Consider the following 21,503-nt stretch of genomic DNA (forward strand, 5'->3'; position numbering starts at 1 on the left):
TAAGCATGGTACGTGGATGTTTGGTTTATTACATGTATCAAAGCTTCTATTATGTGATCCTGATTTTCTTGAGAACAGCAGGAATTTTAAAGGTAGGGTTAGAAATGTAGGTGTGGTTTTGAGGAATTTTACTAAGTGTTTGTACAAAATTGTTGCTCTTTCCTCTCCTCACCTGCGAGTAGGGAGAAACATAACATTGCTCTCACTTTGGCTCTGGGTATTTTTTCCCTAAGACCTTTTCTTCAACACCCTTAAGGGGCTTCACTGTCAGATTAACCAATTATTTTTCCACAGTTGATCACAAGACTTGGAAAAAATCCTCCTCACCAGAAGTTTGGCTATTCTGGTCTGTGGTCAGGAAATGCTTTTCTTAAAAAGCATTCACTGCAAATCAGAGCAACATGGCTTTGTACATGTTCTAGTGGTTCCCATTCTTAGATTTTACAGAAGGTAAAATTTTCCCCAAATGTGGAGATTAAAGTGACATTATTAAGTAAGAACATTTAAAAAGTTGAAAACTATCTGATAAAAGGTAATGTTAACATCCTAAAGGTAAGAAGGTTATACTCTCGAAAAAGGTTTTTTTCTCCCCACATTTTCAATTGTTAAAATTTGTTAAAGAGTTGTACCCAAATATTTTCCCACATGTGCAACTTCTTCAGAAGCATGGGGCTGGTAGCAAGCTGTTACTTTAACTACCCCTTTACATAACCATTATTACTAGTTGCCCTCACTTCCTCTTGTAAATTCACAGAATTCCAATCCGTGCCTTAAAAAATTGACATCTAATTGAAATCTAACTGCATCTGAATTGATAAAACAGAAGATAACTTAGCTCTAGAAATACTTACCTTGGGTCTCTAGAACCTTTAAGAAACAGCTGTATTGTTACAGTGTCACGTTATGATCATTTTGAGGGCTGCTACACCTGACCCAGGGAACTACTCATTGCTTTACTCAGACGTGAGCACCACCATTACATAAGTAGGTTTTCAAAACTGTTGAGCAGGCTTGAGGTATCAGTGATTCATTCATATCGGTAATTAAGCAAGTCGTATTACGGTAAGCATGTGACAATTCAGCTTTGAGTTCAGTGCCTCATATGATGATTCATTAAATTACATTTGTATTTTGTAATCTAATTTGTTTATAAGTTTATGGGAAGCTAATTATGCCAGCTGCTGATCTATATGGTTCTGTCTTCCAGTCTTCCATTAGAAACGTGCTATTAGACTCTTCCTCTGCAAAGAAAGTTTTAAAATTTTTAACAAGTTTCTTAAATTATGATGGATATTTTATTTACTACTTACCAGAAACATCTAATTGCAATTTACATATTTAGAATTCAGTTGTGGAGCATCACCAATCTGGAGAAGACCAGGAGACCTGTTACTAACACTCACGTAGTTTACTGAGAAGTGAGGGCCCTCAGGTCCCCATCTTCAGCGTGTGCATGTTCTTATTTCACACCTGATTCTAATAAGTTTGATTATCTGACTTCTGCTCCTGAACAAATCATAAGTATTGACAGGGTCCTGCTGGAAGCAGGTAAACAAAACGTGACAGCTGACAGCAGGGGAGGGAACCAAAATATAAATTTAATGTGAACATTAAAAGGATAGCAGCTTGAGACAACTTTATATAGGGTCCTGCACACCCCAGGCCCTGAGAGCATCACTGTTAGCAAATTATACAAGTGATGTTTAATGATGAATTTGAATCAAGTAGTTTATGGTATGTAAGAAGGCAGAATTATGTGTTGCATTTGGTGATACCAATTTCCTCTTCAAATAGTTAAAAGCTGAGTGCTTAAAGTGGTTTATCCAGGTGGAAAGTTTATGCAGAAAATACCTTGAATCGTTCCTTGATTATTTGGAGGCTTTATCATAGGAAGTTTTTCATTCAGTTGAAACATTTTTCAAGTTTAATGACTCACTACCTAGTTTAGTTTGTTAAAGTATGAGGAAAACTAAAGGAACAGTGATTTAAACCACGTAGATCAGGTTAGATGACCTCCTCCACCTTAGGGAGGATTACAAATCATGTGTAAAAATCATTCAGCCCCAGTTCTGTGACTGCCCCACTGCCTTGCTGGCCATGCAGGCCCTTTGCACCAGAGGGGGGATTGTAAGAGACTCTCAGAGCTGTTGTTTTGTTTTAGCTGCGCTGCATCACCTGATATCCTTTAGTTCGTCATAGAAATCTTTTACTGGAAGCTCACTTTATCATGTTCAGAGAGTCATCTATTATCTTTTGCAGGAATCCAGTTTAGTAAAGTCATGTAGCAAGCATAATCTTTATATAAAATGTAGACTTCATATTAATTATTAGCAATTGCATTGTGCAGTTTTCTACTAGTTATGGTGGGGTTTTTTTGTTTGTTTTTTTGGGTTTTTTGGCCACGTGACATGCAGGATCTTGGTTCAACCAGGGATTGAACCCATGCCCCCTGCAGTGGAAGCGTGGAGTCCTAACCACTTGCCTGCCAGGGAATTCCATTTATGGTCTTGAAGGACACTGAAAATCTGTTCAGAGAGGCAAATCTGTGTCATTTGGTCAGAGATGACATTTTCTAAGTTTCCTTTGGTTTTAATGCTTGATTCTTTGCTTACAAAAAGTATATCTGGGGCTTCCCTGGTGGCACAGTGGTTGAGAGTCCGCCTGCCAACGCAGGGGACACGGGATCGTGACCCGGTCCGGGAAGATCCCACGTGCCGCGGAGCGGCTGGGCCCGTGAGCCATGGCCGCTGAGCCTGCGCGTCCGGAGCCTGTGCTCCGCAACGGGAGAGGCCACAACAGTGAGAGGCCCGCATACCGCAAAAAAAAAAAAAGTATATCTGTGACTCCATTGTCTTAGAACACTGTTCTCAAATAGATCAGCCACAATATTTACAAATTACTGATGTCTATTATAAGGCTGTAATTTTCCAAAGTAATATAGAAAGGGGAAAAAGGTAGTAAATTGCATAATTACAGAGATGAACCCTGTAATAGAAAATAAAAATGTCAGCAAACAATTCACTAAATTTTCAAATTTCCTGTAATTTTCCATTAGTATCCATCATAAATTCCTCTACATTATCATACTAAAGATATGAATCAATAACATCCATTCAATAAATTTAAGATAGAAGTACAGAGTCTTCAACTGTGTTGAATGCTGCCAAGAAGCAGCATTCATGAAAATGAATGAGATAAGATGAACTAGAAGGATGTTCACTTTAAAATTCTGCATGCAACCGTGTAGCAGCACGGGTTGCTGCTACAAAAAAAAAGAATCCGCCTGCCAGTGCAGGGGACACGGGTTTGATCCCAGGTCCGGGGAAGATCACCCATGCCACGGAGTAACTAAGCCCGTGCGCCACAACTACTGAGGCTGCGCTCTAGGGCCCGAGAGCCACAACTACTGAAGTCCGCTCACCTAGAGAGCCACAACTACTGAAGCCCATGTGCCTAGAGCCTGTGCTCCACAACAAGAGAAGCCACTGCAATGAGAAGTTCCAGCACCATAACGAAGAGTAGCCCCCCCTCTCCGCAACTAGAGGAAGCCGGCGCACAACAACGAAGACCGAACGCAGCCAAAAAACCCCACAAAAACCCCCAAAAAACTGATAAAGAAACACAAGACAAAAAAAAAAAAAAAAAAGAAAGAAAGAAAAAACCATAGACCAATCTCGTCTATACATACAGATGAAAAAAAAAATTTTAAGGTTAATAACTATGGCAAAAAGGATTGTATTCCAGGAATTCAAGAGTGATTTGATTTCAGTAAATCTATTAACACAATTACCCAAATTAATTAAAGAAGAGAAAACATGATCATATCAATAGATGCTAAAAGGCTTATTACTAAGATTCAGTAGTTACTCCTAATGAAGATTCTTGAGTAAAACAGAAATTGAAGGAAACTACTTAAACACAATGAAGATTATTTATGAAAAGCCTATAGGTATTTAAAAATCATAAGCTGTTTCAATTAAAATCAGGAACTAACAGGAATGGCTACTGTCATTAAAGATTATCTTGGAGGATGTAGTGACTGTTGATATGATTATATGCCTAGGAAACCACGGAGGTTAGGAAAAACAGAATTAAAGAGGGATTTTTAGTAAGGTATTTGGAAACAAGATGAATATACAAAATTTAATGGCAATAAACGCTTTGAAATGCTAATGGAAGAAATATTTCATTCACAATAGCAAAAAAAAGTGGAATAAATTTACACAGAAAGATCTATAAGAATAAATCTTACACATAAGATCTATAAGAAAAAAAACCTACAAAAATGTTACTAAAAACAATTGAACAAAATTTAAACATATGAAAAAATACTATTGTAAATATAAATCTCTTAAAATTAATAAATTCAATAAAACTCACATTAGAATCACAAGAGTATTTTAAAATTGGATTAAACTATATTAAGATTCATTTAGAGTCAGAAAATTCTACAAAAACAAACAAACAAAAAAGAAAGGAACTTTACTCACCAGATATCAGCATATACTATAGTCATTGGAATCAAGTCAGTTAATAAGATAAGAAAAACAACTGCATTAAATAAGAATAAACAAGACTGATAGAAAAGAATTGAGATGAAAGTTTAATGTATGACAAATATGGTGTTTTAGTTCAAAGAGAAAACAAAATTGGACTCCCAATTTTCCCTAAGGGCTTTAATGTGGCATAAAATTATTTTTTAAATGATTATTGGGAATTCCCTGGCTGTCTAGTGGTTAGGACTCAAGGCTCCCACTGCCGGGGCCCTGGGTTCAATCCCTGGTCAGGGAACTAAGATCCCACAAGCCGCACGGCACAGCCAAGAAAAAAATTATTTTTTTTTACTTTAGAAAGAGAAAGTTGGGGGGTGGGGGGAAAGAAAAAAAGAGACTAAATACAGGGAAAACCTGTATTAACAATTTTTTGTGACAAAAGAGTTAAAGTCAAATATCAATTATACGTAATAAATATGGAGGAAATTGCAATGTAGGTTACAAAAAGTTAATATGTATACTACTCTGTATTATATAATATGAAATGATAACATTTACTATAGAGCACTTACAAATGGGCAAGAAAAAGGCAAACAAAAACATGGGCAAATATAAAGACATAAACAGAGAAGAGTAAATCCAAACGACCAAGATGTAGAAAATTATGCTCAAACTCACTAGTAATCAGGGCAATACAAATAAAGCTCTAGAAGATTGTCCATTTATACCCCATTAGATAGATGGTCACATATAAAGAAGAGCGATACCTATCACTGGTGGGAATTTTGCAGGAGGGACAAGGTACTCCCATACATTGGTGGTAAAAAATACAGATTGTTACAGTCTTTTGGGAAAAAATATATTCTTTGTCACAATAACCCTATAGAAATAAAATCAGTATGTACATCTACATATACATATATTTTTTTATTGCAACATTGATCTTAATGGAAAATACACATTAGAGCTGTATTAGTTGACTCTATTTCTATGCCATAGTGATGGGATATATATACTCTTATTTTGAGTATTGTGTGTATATGTATATATGTTTGCATATGATTTTATGAGCATAAAGAAAAATGGGAATGATATATTCTAATGGGGATGACATCATTTGTCTAGAGAGGGTAGGTAGAGTAAAGATGGGAATTTGGGTGGGAAAGGGAAGAGGAGAGAGAAAAGAGTAAGCAAACAGAAAAAATTCCAGGTATGGCATCCCATTTTCAAATTATATAAATTAAACATTTGTACACACAAGAAGAAAGTTTAAAACATTAAGTGGATTTGATATCATGACGGTCATTTGATGACCTTACCCAGAGCATTTTTAGATAAGTGGAAGCAAAGAATAAAGTAAAATTCTTATTAGAACAGTTTGAGTAATAAATAAATAGTAAGATAGCAGACGACTATAAACTGAAACTTTACCAAATAATACCAATAAAAAAGTAAAATATAATAAACGATGAGCAAAAAAAGGGATAAAGAAAGTGACTATATGTTATGTATATGAGGCAAAGGTGGCCTCTGTATATCGGCCTATGGGTTGTTTGTTTCTTTACAGCAGGCTGAGACCCATTAGCGCAAAAGCCCACTGACACCAAACTAAAATTTACCCATCCACTTGTTTTAAACATAGTCCAAACAAACAGAGTTTTAGAAATTTAGAGCTTGCCTGCTTTATATACCCTGTGAAACTGTGCCCAAAATCTGCTTGCCACAGGTAATATAAGCCTTGGGCTATGAAGATTCTAAGCTGCTGCTGCCCTTTGGAATTCTCTAACCCAGAGACTTCTGCCATGCTGCTGAGTGACATCATACATAAGCCCCCTAGACACAAAACCTCTGTCTCTGATGTCTCTTTCCCCCGGTACCCTTGCCCTCCTCTCCTTCTCGATGGTGGCCTCATGCCTTAAGCCTCTGTACGGTGCTAGGGCCTTTCCCAACTTGCAAACCTTTAAAAGTAGAACCAAAATAGAGCTTGTGTGCTCTACTGACACCTCATGGCCATAAATTTTTCTTTGATCAGCCCTGAAATGCTCAAACTCACCCCACTTACACTACATAATAATAAAAGTAAAAATTCATCAGGAAGATAGATGAGTGCTAAAATTGTAGATACCTAATATATCCTCAAAATAAATAAAGCCAAAATGAATAGGATTACAGAGAGTAATTGACAAATGCACAAACACAGTGAGAGATGTTAACACATCATTTTCAGGAACTGACTAAATGGACATAAAATGAGTAAGGCTATATAAATTATATAGAACTATAATCAACAATTAAAGAATTTCTATTCTTTTCAAGCATACTTGAAATATTTACAAAAATCTAAAATACTTTTAGGCCTAAAAGTATCAAACTTCTAAACTGATATAGAGACTACAAAGCACTACTATTACAAATCAATAACAAAAGCATATCCAAAAGAGATTATAACATTTTATAAATTAAAAACATACTTCCAAATAATTCATGAAACCAGGAAGTAATTATAATAAAAATTAGAACATATTTAAAATTGGATGAAGATGAAAAGATTACAGACCAATAGATAGGTAATAGCTGAAGCAGTACCTAGAGGGGAACTTACCAGAAGCAATTCACATTCACGGGAAGGACAACAGCCTACACTGACAGTCTATCCAAAGTCTATACAGGCTCTTCTACGCTATGTCATAATATGCTCCAAAGAAACCTGGACCGTCTGGACATTCTGTAGAACATCACATATGTTTGTTATATTGATCAGTAAAAACAGACTAAGAAGTAGTAAGTGTGTTGGACATCTGGGACACGGGCATCCCTGAGAATAAGAGAAAACTCTTTGAAGATTAAGGGACCTACCACATCAGTGAAGGTTTTAAGGGGGTCCAGTAGTCTGGGGTAGGTTTAGAATAAAGGACAAATTATGGCATGTCACATTCCCACCATGAAGAAGGAAGTACAATACTTCACAGGCCTCTTTGGGCTTTGGAGGTAGCATATTCCATAGGTAGGAATTCTGCTCTGACACATACGCTGAGTGACACAGCGGCTGCCAGCGTTGACAGGAGCTTACAGCAGGAAAGTACTCTGCAATGGGTTCAGGCTGCAGTACAAGCAACCCTACCATTTGGGCTATACAGTCCAGCAGCCTCTCTGATATTGGAAGTGTTTGCAGTGAGAAAAGAGACCATGTGGAGTTTATGGCAAACCTCATTAGGAAAATTACAACATAGATCTTTGGGGTTCTCTAGCAAGGCCATGCTATCTGCTGATAATTATATACTCTAATAGTTCCAGGCATGCTACTGGATCCACCTGACAATGGGCATTAAGTGACCATGTGGCTAGAATGTCCCATCATGAGCTTGGCTTTTTTAGACCTATCAAGGCATAAGGACAAGCTGGCCTAGTAGCAATCCATGATAAGCTAAAAGCAGCACATCAAGAATCGGGCACGAAAAGCACTACAGGGCACAAGCAAGCAGTATGTGTATGTGGCCCAGGACCCCGTTTCATCAAAAACTGTTGCAATATTTTCTCTCCATCAGCTTGCAACTATAGGCATTCCCAAGTTGTATAGGCATTCCCGAGCTCAAGGGGGAAAAAGGCTAACTTTGGTCCCTTGAAAGGTCATCTCAAGATGTGGATGCAAGCCCAAAATGCATCACTGCCTACTTTAGCTCTGGAAATATAGCAATAAGATGAAATTCTCCTAGTATGCAGAACTTTGAACTATCCACCTTGTCATTCATTTTGCATGGAAAGAGAAGTGGCCCAAGGTAAGAATGTATCCAGATTCATGGTCAAATGACTTGGCTGGTAGGTTAGAGGTTGGAAGGAAAAAGTTCGGAAGATTGGAGACAAAGACATCTGGGAAAGAGGCATAGGGAAGGACCTATGGGAATACAGTAGACAAAAAAATATGAAGATTTTATAACACATGTTAACTCCCACAGAGGGTATCTACCAACAATCAAGTAGAGGAAATGATTCAGCCAGTTGATGTGAGCCAGCTTCTTCCAACCTTAGTACTGGTACAATTGGTGCATAAATATAATGACGGGGATGGAGGCTATACAGAGGTCCAAACAGCAGAAGTTCCCACTGAACAAGGCTGATCTAGCCATGCTGCTGCTGAATGCCCAAAATGCCAGCAACAGAAAACAACACTGATACCTCAATATGGCACCATCCTTCAAGTAGATCATATAGTCATACAGTGACAAGTTGAATACATCAGATCTCTTCCATACAGGAAGGAGAACAATTAATCTTGACCGGAACTGACACTCATTCTGAATATGGATTTGTCTTTCCTTCTCACATGGCCTCAACCTGCACCACTACTCAAGGGCTTACAGAATGTTTGATCCACCAACATGGAATCCTGTACATCACTGCATTGGATCAAGAAAGGCTCTTTACAGCACAGCAGTTGGAGCAGTGAACATGTGACTGAGGGCTCTGAGTGTTGTCTGTTGGGGGTTTACAACCAAAGCCCTCTGTAGGGAGTGCCCTCAGATAAAAGAAACTATGTAGTCCAGATTACACTCCCTCCCTGAGGGCAGTACATATCCAATGACTACTTGATTGGAATTCATATTAATTGTTGCCAACAGAATTTTAAGTGATATGCTGTTAGTGAAAGAAAAATAAAACTTGAGATGAGCTGATGCGAGCTTGAGAATGGAGGCTGTTGGTGAGAGGACATCATGATGATGTGGTCAGTGAGGGCCATTGAAATTCAGAGTGTTATTTGGGCAGAAGGCAACTGAGAGAGGTTGATATGAGGCCCAGACTGGGGCACTGGGCAGTAACAAAGTATCTGGGCTTCAGTTTTCTCATCTAGAAGAGGAAGGAGTTAGACTAAATTGTCATCAGGTGTCTTCCAGCTCCTGTATTCTGTAATTCTAAAGTCCTCTGCAGAACATACAAACAGCACTGAGGGACAATACTTTAAATCTGTGACTGGCTTACTAATGGAAAATGATTCTTTAATGCAATGATACAGATGGTTATCCATAACCTAGAGATTCCTGCATTCCTACATTCCTACATTTACAATTCAATTTACAATTGAATTGTAAATTTCAATTGGCAATAACTCATATGAAGAAGCACAGCAAAATACTCAGTTTTTATTAAAAATAATATGGCCTTAACAACAATCCTCCTGCCAGTGGAGTATAATGTGTAAATTAATGCAGTAGCAAGTAAAACAAAGTAGTGGGTATAACAGAAAAGTAACAGACTCACACACATAGAGCACAAACTAGTGGTTACCAGTGGGGAAAGGGAAGAAGGGAGACGCAAGAGGGGTATAGGATTAAGAGGTACAAACTACTATATATAAAATAAATGAGCTACAAGGATGTATTGTACAGCACAGGGAATATAGCCAATATTTTATAATAATTATAAATGGAGTATAATCTATAAAATTTTGAATCGCTATGTTGTATACCTGAAACTAATATAATATTGTAAATCAACTATGCATCAAGTAAAAAAATAAGAATTTCTGGAAAAACTATACTCCAAAGAAAAGAAAATGTAATGTCTGCTAAAAACTCAATTTAATTTTTGTTCCATTTCTTTAAGACACTAAAGCTAACACCTTATCCAAGGGCTGTGTGTCGGAATTTAGGGTAGCTACCCTTGGCAGAATGGTGGGAGAATATTTCAGACAGACATCAAGATGTCAGGAGAAAAAAAAAAAAGCAGCCTTTAGGGTCAAGAAGGCATACAGCAGAGCCCCCAAGGAGAGAAAGGAGGAAAGAATGCTTCATGCAAGGTTAGTATAATTCATTCAATGTACTATGCAGTCCCACCTGAGAACTACGGCAACGACACTGCTCATGCTTCCTTCCAGGAGCTGTTTGACAAAGAACCGTTTCCCCCACAGGCCTGCATGCAAGTAGGAACAGCCCTGTCTTTTGTCTCAGAGCCTTGCCCACCAGGTATCCAACCATCGTATTAATGGGAGCCTGCACGGCCAGTGCTTTGAGCCCTCATATGTCAAACTGTCTGGCCTCTAGGGAAAATGCTTTCATGTCCTGGGTCCCATATGTGCCCTAAGAAGACCACCAGGCACCAGAGGGATTAACTGAGAGAAGACACCTGCACTGGAGCTTTGGGACTGGACTGTGGCATTCTACAGTGCCTTGAACTGGGGACGGAGGGAAGCAGACATCTTTGTTACAAAAGAAACCAAATTGCAATATTGAAGGTCTTCATTACTCAAGGAAAATTGAGATTAAAAAAAAATTTATGAAGTGAAGCCATTTAAAAAGATGGAAAGGGCCTCCCTGGTGGCGCAAGTGGTTAAGAGTCCGCCTGCCGATGCAGGGGATACGGGTTCGTGCCCCGGTCTGGGAGGATCCCATATGCCGCGGAGCGGCTGGGCCCGTGAGCCATGGCCGCTGGGCCTGCGCATCCGGAGCCTGTGCTCCGCAACGGGAGAGGCCACAACAGTGAGAGGCCCACATACCGCAAAAATAAAAAAATAAAAAAAAATAAAAATAAAAAGATGGAAAGAAATGAATGTTTGTGACTTTATATTTAAAAAGAAATGACAAATTATGAAATAGTTTGTTTTAGCTTATGTTTAGAATAGGCTATGAAGGCAACTCTTTTTAAATTCTTTGAACAAACAAAGAATAAATCAAATGTTGATTTAGCAGGCATAATTTTCTGAATAGATTGTCTAATAGTGTGATATAACATCCTTGATTTCACTTTTGACCTTCATAGCACAATCATAAAGAAGACGTTTTTGCAAAAAGAAAACTATAAAGCTACTAAAATTAAAATATTCTAGTATTAGTAGATAAACAAATAAATCAGTGGAATAGAATAAAACTCCAGAAATAGACTCAAATATATATGGAAATTTAATATATGATAAACAAAAGATACCTCAAGTCACAGGGAGAAAAGGCTATTTTAATAAATGGTACTTATTATGGGTGAATTGTGTCCCCCCCAAAAGATATGTTAATCCTAACCCCCAGTACCTCAGAATGTGACCTTATTTGGGAATAGGGTTATGGCAGATGTAATTAGTTAAGGTGAGGCCATACTGGAGTAGGCTGCACCCCTCATCCAATATGACTAGCGTCCTGATAAGAAGGGGAAATTTGGACACAGAGACACACACAAAGGGAGGATGATGCAAAGACATACGGGGAGAATGCCATGTGAAGACAGAGGCAGAGATTGGAATGACGTACCTATAAGCCAAGGAACATCTGGGACTACAGTGAGCTGGAAGAGGCAAGGAAGGATTCTCCCCTGGAGGCTTTGGAGGGAACAGGACTCTGTTGACACCCTGATTTTGGACTTCTAATCTCCAGAACTGTGAGAGAATAAGTTTCTGTTGTTGTGAGCCACCCAGTTTGTCGTACTTTGTTTTGGAAGCTCTACCAAACTAGTACAGTATCAGATAACTAGATAACCATTTGCAAAAATTTAACATTGAATTCATACCTCACCTCGTATATCAGGGTAAATTAGAAATGCGTCAGATGGGCTTCCCTGGTGGCGCAGTGGTTAAGAATTTGTCTGCCAATGCAGGGGACACGGGTTCAAGCCCTGGTCCGGGGAGATTCCACATGCCACGGAGCAACTAAGCCCATGCGCCACAACTACTGGACCCGCGTGCCATAACTACTGAAGCCCGTGCGCCTAGAGCCAATGTTCTGCAACAAGAGAAGATACCGCAATGAGAAGCCCACACACTGCAACCAAGAGTAGCCCCTGCTCGTGCAACTAGAGAAAGACTGCGTGCAACAACGAAGACTCAATGCAGCCAAAAATAAAATAAATAAATTTATATATATAAAAAAAGAGAAACGCATCAGAGAAGTAAAAGGCAAAAGTAAAACTATACAAGTGCTGGGGAGAAAATGAGTGAAGTCCTTCCTAACTGTGAATTGATATCTAGATGCATGAAGGAAAAGATTCATATATTCAATGGTATGAAAAGAAAACTCTTTTGCTTAACAGAAAAAGCACTGCTAGCAAAACAAAAAACAAAAGAAAAACTGGAGAAAATATTTGTAATTTATATCCCAGACAACTGGCTATTCTCTCCTATATAAAGATCTTTTTAAAATAGAAAAGAGAGGGACTTCCCTGGCAGTCCAGTGGTTAGGACTTTGCCTTCCAATGCAGGGGGTGCAGGTTCGATCCCTGGTCAGGGAGCTAAGGTCCCACATGCCACTCGGCCAAAAAACCAAAACATTAAACAAACAAACAAACAAAAAACCCAGAAGCAATATTGTAACAAATTCAATAAAGACTCCAAAAATGGGATCCACATCAAAAAAACTTTTAAAAAAGTAGAATAAAATAGAAAAGAGAAATACCCAAAATCTGATGAATGGACATAGGACCTGAACAGATAGTTTACTGAAAAAGAAAGGCAAACAGCCTTTAAACCTATGGAAAGATGCCCACTCATTAATCAGAGAAACATCAAGTTACACTGAAATACCATCTGTCATTTATCAGATTGGCAAAAATCCCAAAGTTTAACAATAAATGCTCTTGGTGTGACCTTAGAAAAGAATGCCCAAGTGTGCGCGTGCACACCGACCCCCTCCCCCCGAGAAGCGCTTGTTTTCATTCATTGTGGGATTATTTATAACAGCAGAAGACTGGAAAGAATTTGCATTAGTAGAGGACTGCTTAAATGAATTATGACAGAGCCACAGTGAAGCACTATTCAGTGGTAAATAGAAATGAGGATAATTTCGATGTACTGACATGGGACAGAAAAGTGTATATAGTATGCTGCCATTTGTGTAATTAGAGGGGGATATATTTCAAAGATAAATACCTATTTGTTTATATTTGTTAAAAGAAATACTGGAAGAAGAAACCCAAAACTAAATAAATGAAGTGGGGTGGAATTCTTAAGGGACAGGAAAAGAAGCAAGAGTTCTCCAGAAATGCCTTTCATGCAGTCTTGACTTTTAAATCATACAAATGTTTTATATATTCCAAAATTATACTTAAATTTTGTTTAAAAGGAAATCTTAGAATGGGAAGCAAATGGAAATAAATGAATCTAACTGTATATCAGTATATATATATATTAGTAATTACATCAAGAATTACATCAAGTGATTTTAAAATTTAGTACTCTTAGTGAATATCTTTGACGAGATATAGTCCAAGAACAAAAAGAACTGCAAAATATTTTATACTTAATTCAGTAGTTTATTGTAAGTAATAATACTACTATTGTTATTTTGAAATTTTTTAACATAAGATAAAGCTAATTAATATGATGTTAATATTATTAGGAATCAAGATATTCAGTGTAAGAGAAAAAAGATAAGTTAGGCAATAGCCCTATAAAGGGGCTTCCCTGGTGGCGCAGTGGTTGAGAGTCCGCCTGCCGATGCAGGGGACACGGGTTCGTGCCCCGGTCCAGGAAGAGAACTTTGAACCTTATGTAATGAGCAAATGCCAGGTCTAATAAACATAGTGCTAGTCCTAGATTTCTTACTGGTTTACAAACACACGCAAAAAAAGGGAAAGGGTTAGCAAAATATAAAAACAAGTGAATGTTTTATAGACCCCGGGGAAAATAATTTTCAGTAAAGTACAAAAATTTTAAGCATTCCTTTAATTTTATAATTCTTTACTGTGAAATAGCTCAGAATGTCACTTCTGTTTTAAATAACAGAATCCATAATGGAGCAAGGAAATGCAATTTGGATTAAAAAATTATTGCTTTAATAAAAATTCCTTAAACAGCAAAAAAAATAATGAATAAACAAAGATACACTTTATAAATTTATAAGGAACAATATTCTTGTATTTATTTGCTTAAATACTATGAACACTTGAATATTGTACACATGGTTAACTGCATACAATTTTTAAATGACTTTAATAAAGTTAATTTTCATAAAAAGTTTTTCTAAATAGAAAATTTTAAATTCAAATTACGTATGGACACCTGCAAGACTATCTTAAAAAGTAAAATGTTTTGGTCTAATGAACATATAAAACACAATTAATAAAAAAATGACAGTTTTCCCCTTAATTAAAAACATGTCCTCATTCTGAAAATGATTTATTGTGTCTTTATCTTTTTTTTTTTTTTTTTTTGCGGTATGTGGGCCTCTCACTATTGTGGCCTCTCCCGTTGCGGAGCACAGGCTCCGGACACGCAGGCTCAGTGGCCACGGCTCACGGGCCCAGCCACTCCGCGGCATGTGGGATCTTCCCGGACCAGGGCACGAACCCGTGTCCCCTGCATCGGCAGGCGGATTCCCAACCACTGCGCCACCAGGGAAGCCCTCTTTATCTTTTATTAAGACCAAATTTCTATTTTAAAATCGAATTTTCTTGTAAATATAAATTACTGTCTTATGAATATAAATATATTTTTACTTCCTTATTTGTAAAAATGATATGTCCTCATGATTTAAACATTAGTCAAAACACTGGTGCAGTTTAAACTTTTAAAATTTTAGTACTAGAATTAAAATAGTTGAAAATGAGGCCTAGGGGTCATAAGTGTGCTAAGTTGTAAAAGTATAGAAGATGCTACTAGAACAGTAGCTATTTTATCTTCTCCCAAAATTATCTGGGTGTGTTTCAACTTTTGGCAGTTTTAGTGATATATTTTGTGCAAGGTCTCAGTTTTAGTAGGAATAGATACATAGTTTTGGTTGCCTTAACTTACAGTTGCTTCACTTTGTAAATTTATGCATAAATTTCATATTCTGTGCTATTTTAATACCTTGCTTATATAGGTGAGGGAGGAGAGAGACCAAAGTAATGTTTAGTCCCTGTATTTGGCTTTTGCCAAAGAAATCTGAACAATATCTAAGAGGCCATTCACTGAGGCTATTTAAGAAGATTTTACATGACCCTTCTAATTTTAAAATAAAGAACCTTGAAAGTCAACTGAAACTGCATTTTGCTTGTGATGGGTTCTATATATAGCAGATTTCATCAGCCAGAATTGAAAGGTGATTCTGTTTTACTAAGGAAAAGAAAATCTCATGTGGACAATAGTCTACTAATCTTTCATTTCTGCAGGCCGACTTCAGTTCCTACATTGTTTAATACTAATCAAAAAATCATAGTTTATTTCCATTTGTGATTTAGTTTTATGTCTGTAAATAAATATTACAGACAAAGTTTCATTTAAAAACTATTAAAGCAGACTGTTGTGTTAAGGGTATTGCAGAAGAAATATAAGTCTAACTTTGGTTCTTTTACTTAACATATTATTAATTCAGATAGTCACTGTAGTGTGCTGTCCAGAGTACTTTCCAACATGTTACTCTGTTTGCTGGGCTGCTGGCTGTCCAAGGTCCTCAGTGAAAGTCCCACCCTCGACAACTGTGTGTCTTCAGGGGAGTCATACTTCCGCCTTTTCCTTGACATCAGGGTGGTGAGATAGCAGATGGAAGCACCTCTGTGCTCAGAGGTGGGTGAATCTAAGTTCCCCATCTCCTCCCTCCTCAAACTTTTGCCTTAAGTACCAGCAGCATCCACGTCATCTCGGAGCTCATCACATATACAGAATCTCTACTCCCTCCAGACTCACTAAGGCAGACTGTGCATTTTCATAACAGTCCAAGATGATGTGTAGGCATGCGAGAGTCTTAGAGTCACAACCCTAGATAAACTGCTTGGAGGAAGTTGTCTTGAGATCTTTGTCCCTTCAGTTTAGTCCTAAATGTTGCTATTAAAAATATGTCCACTAGAGGTCACCAGACTCAAGTGATTAATTGATTTGCCACCCATTTGCTTGGAAAAAGAAAAAAATGTCAGGACCAGGGCTGGGAGTTACCTCAAAGAGTCAAATCCTCCTGCACCCCCATCTCCCCCAAAACAGGAACTTTCTGCCCATCTCCTCAAAGGCAAGTTTAATCAGAAATCTGCATTTGCAAAAGGTGCACCATCAGAGGTCAGAGCACTGATCTTCAGGTGAAATCCATGCAGTAGGGCTCAGCCTCACGTCATGGGGGAGCCAAGGGTGGGGTGATGAGTGCTTGCGCTGTCCCCACTGCTACAGGGTGACCTCAGGCAAGTGGCTTCTCCTCTCAGCCCACGTCTCCATCCATAAAGTGTAGGCAGCTGGACCATGAGATTCCCAGGGTCCCCTGAGCTTGGATGCTGTGGGTCTCTTCCTGTTGCAGCTTTCTGTCTTGTGCCCCAAAGTTTGCCAAGGAAATAGAACCAATCTCCAAGCTCCTGTCTCTACCCATAAGTTGTCTTCCTGGCTGTCAAGGCCGTGGGAGACCAGGCACTGGGCCTGGAATTCAGGGTGTCTGACAGGCCTGGAGTTTTAAGGCACCCAGAGGCAAAGGCACATTTGTCTTTGTGTGGTAGAGTGGGTTCTGAGCGTGGGGAGAGACGTGTAAGATGATGGAGGGACAGAGCTGAGGCCCCAATCCAACCATTTCACAGATGGGGAAACTGAGGTCCAGCGAAGTATATGACTCTATCCCAGGTCCCTAGGGCCCTGAATCAGTGACGGAGATGGGACTGGAATTCAGGAATCGCTGGAGGAGAAGACAGTGAAGGATGCTTCTTTTCGTGGCTCAGCACAGCCTAGGGAGAGGCCAGCAAGCGTTTCTGTCTTTCTGGTCTCTGTCCATAAATGTAAGTACTTCTTTTGGTTTATTTTTAGATGTTTAGTTACTCAAATATGTCCTAGTCCACCCAGGAAAACCCCTACGAGGGTGTGTGTAGTCCTGTCTGGCCCACAGCAGGAAGTTGACAAAGATTTTTTAGGTGACCTAAGAAAGGCATTGGGTTTGGCAGGAAAGGGAATTAACTACAGTTAAGGCTACTTACTGGGTGCCAAGTTTTGTGCAAATCACTTTACATGGGGTTAGTGACCTTGTGCACTACTCACAAAAACCTTTGAAGGCAGGTATTACGCCCATGTTACAGATGGGGAAACTGAGGCTAGAAGGAAAGACACTTGCCCAAGGCCAGACGGCTAACCGAGGTTTGAACTGAGGTTCATCAATGTGTTGGTTAAGATGCTAGTTGCTGTAACAAATAATCCCCAGATCTCAGTAGCTTAACCAGTAGAAGGTAGTTTTTGTTCTCCAGCAGTGCAATCTGGTGATCCTGGTTGGTGGGCTGCCTTCTTCCATGTGGTGACTCAGGAACCCAGGCTTCTTCCAGCCTGTGGTTTCAGTCTTTCCAGGGCCTCACAGACCTCCCTCCTGTCTGGCAGTTGGAGGATGAGTGTGTAGAGAAGGCACATGCTTCTTTACATCCACAGCCCAGAAGGGACATCATTTCTCATGCATTCCACTGGTGAGAAGTAGTCACATGGCCACATACAGAGCAAGGGATGCTGGGAAATGTATTCCCCAGCTGAGTAGCTGCACTATGGAAAGAGGGGTACACATTTTTGGAGGACAGTTCATTGTCTCTGCCACAGTGTGACACCACAGGTCATGCCCCCTCACCCAGGGCACCATGCATCTATGCATTGGACTGAAGGAGCCTGGGTGGGCACCCCCCTCTGGGTGTGACCAGCACTGCAGTCTTGGTTGTGATAATAAATCCTGCAGCATTGGGATTAGAAAGGCTCCTAGAGTCTTTTTTTTTTTTTTTTTTTTTGGCTCTGCTGTGCATCTTGTGGGATTTTAGTTCCCCGACCAGGGATTGAACCCAGGCCCTCAGCAGTGAGAGTGTGGAGTCCTAACCACTGGACCACCAGGGAATTGCCAAGGTTCTTAGATTCTGCTCGTCTATCTGAAGCCCCTCAACAAAGTCCGTGGCAAGACAGTGATGCAGCCTTTGCTGGGCATGGCACAAATACCCAGTGAGCCGGAGCTCACCTGCTGACGAGACAGCTGCCCGTAACCAACGTTCCTGGGATGATGCTGACCTCTCCCCTCAGGCTGACCTGAGGCCTGACCGTCAAGCCCAGTGGGTCAGTGAAATAAGGAAATATAGGGGCGTGCTGGCCCCTCTCAGTCACGACTGGTCCTTCCTCCTTCTGAGTTGAAATCTTCCTCCCTGTCTCTTCCCCCATGTCCTGCCCTCTGAAATACCCCAAAACATATATGCTCACTCTCCCTCAGGAGATAGTGGTCATCTGGTTAATTAATTGATTGATTGCTTCATTCATTCAACAAATACCATGGACTGGTTGCCAGGGATAATGGGTATACTGGGTTGAATAGCATCATCCCCAAATTTATGCCCACTTGGAAGCTCAGAATGAGACCTTTTTTGGAAATAGGGTCTTTGCAGATGTAATCAAGTTAAGTTGAGGTCATCCTGGAAGACGATGGGCCCTAATCCAATGATTTATAATCTCTTAGAAGAAGGGAGAAATTTGGGCACAGACACAGAGAGCAAAACACCGTGTGAAGACACAGACAGCCAGGGAGAAGGCCACGTGGTGACAGAGGCAGGGACTGGGTGATGCCATCACAAGTCACGGGCACCAAGGACTGCCAGCCACCACCAGAAGCTGAGGTGGCGGCCTGGAACAGGTCCTCCCACTGAGCCCCCAGGAAGTAACCACCCCAGCTGACACCTTGATTTTGGACTTCTGGCCTCCAGAACTGTGAGAGAAGAAACTTCTGTGTTTTAAGTGACCCCCACCCACTCTGAGGCACTTTGTTAAGGCAGATACAGTCGAGTGACTGAAACAAGCATGGCTCCTACTGTCAATTTACTTACAGGCTAGTAAAGAAGACAGATTAAAAAATACAGTTCACAGGGCTTCCCTGGTGGCGCAGTGGTTGAGAGTCTACCTGCCGACACAGGGGACACGGGTTCGTGACCCGGTCTGGGAAGATCCCACATGCCGCGGAGCGGCTGGGCCCGTGAGCCATGGCCACTGAGCCTGCGCGTCCGGAGCCTGTGCTCTGCAACGGGAGAGGCCACAACAGTGAGAGGCCTGCGTACCAAAAAAAAAAAAAAAAAAAAAAAAAAAAAGTTCACAAACAAATAGGGGACACTTAGAAGGGCCTGCAGCAGGGTCACTAATGCGTGGGGTTGGCAAGACAAGCATGCTGTGGATAGAGCGGTCTGGGAGGGAGGAGGGCATGAAGAGTGGGTCAGGGAGTGATTGTGGGTGGAAGGAATAGCATGGGCAAAGGCCCTGAGGTGGGAAGAGCTTTATACCCTCTAAGAACAGAAGGGAGGCCAGTGTGGCTGAATAGGTGGGCACAGGGGAGACAGCCGTGAACTCAGTAGGGCAGCACCACTGAGGGAGGCCAGGGAAAGGAGCAAGTTTTGTCTTCTGTGTGCATCGGGACATCTTCGGAGGGTTTTTAAGCAGGAGAATGATACGATCAGATTGAAGTCATTTTGACTGCTGTGTGGAGGATGTGAAACCATTCACTCACTCACTCATTCATTCATTCAATGACTAATAATACAAGTAAACAACCCAGAGCCACGGCCAGGCTTGCAGATGCAATACAATGGCCAAGAGAGTGCCCTGGGGTGGTCAAGGTGGTCAGAGGATCCCGCGCTGGTAAGACGAGCTTCAAGCAGAGACCCGCTGAGCCAGGAGAGGGGTAGGGGATGGTGCCCCCAGCAGCGGGCACAGCAGCGCAAAGGCTCCACAGCACACTCCTGCTTCCACAAGCTGTGTCTTCACCAGGCTGGATGTGATGGTTCCTGCAATTTTTCTCATCGTATCCTTTAAATGTTGTAATAAATTCCTGATAATGATGCTCTCAGCTTGCTATCCAAGAGCTCAGTGGCTCTGCAGGCCTTACCAATCGTGTTTATCATCACAAGGTTTCATAAACGCTTTATAATGCGCAGAGCCCTTTTGCAGTTCTGTTCAACACACCCTCCCATGGCCCAAGGTGTGGGGAGAAGGCAGATGTTCAGATAGATTTTATTTCACCTCCAGAGAGGTCTAATTCCATCTGGTCATGCAGGATAACCGCCTGCAAGCTCCAGAGACAGGTGTAGATAAAGACCCACACCCAGGGGCAATAATGTGATGGTTCAATCGCCACTGAGTGGTAACAGCCAGATATACCAGGGAGGAAGTGGTCTGTTGAAGACCATAAAATCTGGCAGGCTGGTAAAGAGCTGGCTCTGGCAATGTGGACTCGGGTACAGAGGCCCCAGCCAGGAGGGAAAGACAAGATTTGGTCCCCCGGCTCGGTGACCTTGAGCAAGTCTCTTAAGCTTTCTGAGCCTCAGCTACAAAAGAGGGATGTCGTTTGAGTCTCACAAGAGGCCCAGGAGGGAAGCTCTGAGGGGTTGAGAGTGAGTCAGGCTGCTGGGTGTTAAGTCCTACCTCTGCCACCAGGATGTGCATGACCCTGGACATGTTGCTTAAGGACTCTGTTTCCCTAACCATAAAATGGGGGGAAAGATAACATCCACCTTACATGGTTGTTGAGAGGATCAAATGAGATAATACATAGTAGTGCTCAGTGAATGCTAACTAGCACTATCCTGGCTTAGAGATGAGGAAGAGAAGTAAAGTCCCTAAACGTTACTCAGGTGTTTTCCTGCTATATTTCCTTGTTGATGATGATGGTGATGAAAGTGGTGGTGGTAATCATGATGATGGTGGTGGTGGTGGTGATAATGGAGATGGTGGTGGTGGTGGTGATGATGGAGATGGTGGTGGTGGTGGAATGATGATGGTGGTGATGGTGGTGGTGGTGGTGGTGATGATGGTGATGATGGTGGTGGTGGTGATGATGATGGTGATGATGGTGGTGGTGGTGGGATGATGATGGTGATGGTGGTGGTGGTGGTGATGATGGTGATGATGGTGGTGGTGGTGGTGATGATGATGGTGGTGATGGTGGTGGTGGTGGTGATGATGGTGATGATGGTGGTGGTGGTGGTGATGATGATGATGGTGATGGTGGTGGTGGTGGGATGATGATGGTGATGGTGGTGGTGGTGGTGATGATGGTGATGATGGTGGTGGTGGTGGTGATGATGGTGATGATGGTGGTGGTGGTGGTGATGATGATGGTGATGATGGTGGTGGTGGTGGAGATGGTGATGGTGATGATG

The sequence above is a fragment of the Mesoplodon densirostris genome, chromosome 1 (genome assembly GCF_025265405.1).
Source record: "Mesoplodon densirostris isolate mMesDen1 chromosome 1, mMesDen1 primary haplotype, whole genome shotgun sequence".
Lineage (NCBI taxonomy): Eukaryota > Metazoa > Chordata > Mammalia > Artiodactyla > Ziphiidae > Mesoplodon > Mesoplodon densirostris.